At 46.8% G+C, this 4,208-nt stretch overlaps 1 long non-coding RNA gene across 1 annotated transcript in view; it reads left to right on the forward strand.

Annotated features, from left to right (window-relative positions):
* The window catches only part of LOC125482234, a 3,018-nt gene extending 2,192 nt beyond the window's left edge, over window positions 1-826 (forward strand). The window contains exon 3 of the long non-coding RNA XR_007261580.1: window positions 218-826. This is a non-coding gene — a long non-coding RNA (uncharacterized LOC125482234). The remainder of the gene's footprint in view (window positions 1-217) is intronic.
* Window positions 827-4,208: the final 3,382 nt, after the last annotated feature.

Genomic DNA, 4,208 nt, shown 5'->3' on the forward strand with positions numbered 1-4,208 from the left:
GGGGTTTTGCTGGTGGTTCGGGAGTGGGTCACAGGGGTTTTGCTGGTGTTTGGGGAGTGGATCACAGGGATTTTGCTGGTAGTTTGCGAGTGGGTCATGGGTTTTGCTTGTATTTCAAATTCTGTTTGATGTATCTTATTGTTGATGCTTATGTCAGAGGTGCTGTCCCTGCTGTGTTTCCTTACTGTGTAACCGTGTATTTGTTCCTCTTTGCTAGTTGCCTCAGTGACACAGTGTCCTTGTACCACATTCACTTTTGGATTCTGAAGCATTTCAACTCAATGAACACTATTTCTTACCAGTGTTTGCAATTTATTCTCTGTTACATTTTGCTGCAGTGTTTTTTCAAGCTAATTACTAAACTGTATTATCAACCCGTGACAATATGACTATTATTCCAGGTAGAAATCTCATCTCTACCTGATGCCCCAGTGATTATGTCACAGGCCCCAGGAAGTCAACCATGTAGTTAAAGTGACAAGAACATGTGTGATTCCTTCTCCAGCTGTTCAGCAGGATAATCCCAGACCTCACAGAAAATATCTCTGCGTTTGATAAAGTGCCATGCCAAGACTTGTTGCAAAAATGAAAAACTCATTGTGTAGGCAGCATCATTCAATTTGAGAATGAAAAATAATGAGCCAAAGATTTGTTTCCCGAATAAAAACTGAAAGAACTATGGATGCTGCAAATCAGGAATAAAAACAGAAGTTCCTGGAAACGCTCAGCAGCTCTGCAGCAGAAGAAAAAATCAGAAACAACTCTGATTTGTTTCCCAAAGTCAATCATGACTAAAGAACAAATGCGTGTGCGTGTGTGTGTGAACTGCAAATATTTGAACTTTCATTTTTAAAAAGATGTGCACCATCCAACTTTGCATCTTTGCTGAATGAATCCTGTTTTTGAATAAATTGGTATATTTTGCTGTTTATGAAAGTTTCTGAAGCTAATGTGGATGAAGTAAACAGCTGGCAAAGTTACTAATTGTTTAAATGGCTTAAATATATGCTGTGACCAGTGACACAGTGCTCTCTCTAAAAGGAGGCAGTGCATTCACCCACTCTGTCATAACATTATGTTCAAGACTGAGATTGATAGATTTCTACATTCTGAAAGATTAAGCTTCCACAGACCTCTGTAGTGAGGAGTTCCAAAAATTCACTGCCTTCTGAGCAAAGACACTCTCCCTCATCTCAGTCCTAAATGGCCTGCCCGTTATGTGAAGACTTTGTTGTTGGGTGAATGCAAGCCAATTGTTAAAACCAAGGTAAATATGTTTTCTGTTGTACAGCCAGTTCATTGACGTTGTCAGTCATACCTCTCCCCTCGTGTCACTTCTGCTCTGACATTTAAAGAGCCCCACCGGTATTCATAGAATCCCTACAATGTGGAAGCAGGCTATTTGTCCATCAAGTCCACATCGAACCTTTGAAGAGTATTCCACCCAGACCCACCCCCTTAGCCTCTCCCTATAACCCTACATTTCCCATCGCCAGGCCGCCTAACCTGGACAGCTTTGGACTGTGGGAGGAAACACCGGAGGAAACCCATGCAGACACAGCGAGAAAATGTGCAACACTCCACACAGACGGTTGCAGAGGGTGGAATCAAACAGCACTGCTCACCACTGGACCACACCCCTGCCCCTATATTCTGTAATCTAAATAAAGACCACAACAATGATTGTTTCTTTATTCTGCCCCTATATTGTGTAACCTAAATAAAGACCACAACGATGATTGTTTCTTTATTCTTGCATACAATACAGTTGCCCATGAACTGATTGGCTTATTTGAGAGGGCAGTTGTTGCTGAGAGTCTGGAGTCATGTCTCGGTCAGACCAGGCAAGAGGGGTTCATTTCATTCCTCAAAAGGACACAAGATCGTCTTTGATGGCGATTGACAATGGTTTACATCTAACCACTAAACTAGCTTTTAATTACATTTTTTTCAAGCTCAAATTTCAGGATCTGCCATGTAGGATACAAGATCATGTCCCAGATTATGAGCCTAAGGTTCAGGATTACCAATCCAGTGATATTACCGTGATGTCAATGCATCCCCAGACATTAACAGATTCCCCTCCTTGCTTTCAATTCAAACTTTTACAAATCTTTCCAAAACTAATCAAGAAATAAAGAATTTTACACTCCCTCAGGTGGAATGGGCAATGGGGAGAAAGCTGGGAAAATACGGAGAAAATTAATTATTGAATTCTTGATTTTGAGGAAAACGTCTTCTGATATTCTCTTTAAAGTTTAAACAATGAGTTTTGCAACTTGCATCTCAGTGTTAGCTAACCCCTTTTATCAGTTGTTCCCAAATGTTGTCTTTATTCAGTTGCTCCTGAATAAAGGCATTTTGCCAAAAATGCTTCCCCAACATGGTGGCTCAGCAGTTAGCACTGCTGCCTCACAGCACCAAGGACCGAGGTTCAATTCTAGCCTCAGGCAACTGTCTGTGTGGGGTTTGCACATTCTCCCTGTGGGTGCTCTGCTTTCCTCCCACAGTCCAAAATATGTAGTTTAGGTGGTTTGGCCATGGGAAATGCAGGGCGAGGGCAGGAGGGTGAGATGCTCTTCAGAGAGTTGTTGGGCCAAAGGGCCTATTTCCATGCTGTAGGGACTCTATGATTCAGAACTCAAAGATGACTTTTGCAGGCAAATTTCTTCAGGAGCAGACTGTTGTACTCTGGTCACCACGGAAATAACTCCGAGGGGGGCAGGGATCCAATCACCAAGTCCCCTTTATTTAATCAGAGATAGTAGGAACTGCAGATGCTGGAGAATCCGAGACAACAAGGTGCAGGGCTGGATGAGCACAGCAGGCCAAGCAGCAACATAGGAGCAGAGAGGCTGAAGTTTCGGGCCTAGACCCTTCATCAGAAAAGGGGGAGGGGAAGGGGGTTTCGAAAAAAATAGGGAGAGAGTGGGAGGCGGATAGAAGAGGGATAGAGGAGAGGATAGGTGGAGAGGAAACAAACAGGTCGAAGAGGCGGGGATGGAGCCAGTAAAGGTGAGTGTAGGTAGGGAGTTAGGAAGGGGATAGGTCAGTCCAGGGAGGATGGACAGGTCAAGGGGGCGGGATGAGGTTGGTCGGTAGGAGATGGAGGTGCGGCTTGAGGTGGGAGGAGGGGATAGGTGGGAGGAAGAACAGGTTAGGGAGGCAGGGACGAGCTGGACTGGTTTTGGGATGCGGTAGGGGGAGGGGAGATTTTGAAACTTGTGAAATCCACATTGATACCATTGGGCTGCAGGGTTCCCAAGCGGAATATGAGTTGCTGTTCCTGCAACCTTCGGGTGGCATCGTTGTGGCACTGCAGGAGGCCCAGGATGGACATGTCGTCTGAGGAATGGGAGGGGGAGTTGAAATGGTTCGCGACTGGGAGGTGCAGTTGTTTGTTGCGAACCGAGCGTAGGTGTTCTGCAAAGCGGTCCCCGAGTCTCCGCTTGGTTTCCCCGATGTAGAGGAAGCCACACCGGGTACAGCGGATGCAGTATACCACATTGGCAGATGTGCAGGTGAACATCTGCTTGATGTGGAAAGTCTTCTTGGGGCCTGGGATGGGGGTGAGGGAGGAGGTATGGGGGCAGGTGTAGCACTTCCTGCGGTTGCAGGGAAAAGTGCCGGGTGTGGTGGAGCTGGAGGGGAGTGTGGAGCGGACAAGGGATTCACGGAGAGAGTTGTCCCTCCGGAAAGCAGATAAGGGTGGGGAGGGAAAGATGTCTTTGGTGGTGGGGTCGGATTGCAGATGGCGGAAGTGTCGGAGGATGATGCGTTGGATCCGGAGGTTGGTGGGGTGGTACGTGAGGACGAGGGGGATTCTTTTTTGGTTCTTATTGCGTGGACGGGGTGTGAGGGATGAGGTGCGGGAGATGTGGGAGACACGGTTGAGGGCGTTCTCGACCACCGAGGAGGGGAAGTTACGGTCCTTGAAAAACGAGGACAACTGAGATGTACGGGTGTGGAATGCCTCATCCTGGGAGCAGATGCGGCGGAGGCGAAGGAATTGGGAATAGGGGATAGCATTTTTGCAGGAAGGTGGGTGGGAGGAGGAGTATTCTAGGTAGCTGTGGGAGTCGGTGGGCTTGAAATGAATATCGGTTTCTAGGTGGTTGCCCGATATGGAGACAGAGAGGTCCAGGAAGGGGAGAGAGGTGTTAGAGATGGTCCAGGTAAACTTAAGGTTGGGGTGAAAGGTGTTAGTG

The sequence above is a fragment of the Rhincodon typus genome, unplaced genomic scaffold, assembly GCF_021869965.1.
Source record: "Rhincodon typus isolate 14 unplaced genomic scaffold, sRhiTyp1.1 hic_rhity00007484, whole genome shotgun sequence".
Lineage (NCBI taxonomy): Eukaryota > Metazoa > Chordata > Chondrichthyes > Orectolobiformes > Rhincodontidae > Rhincodon > Rhincodon typus.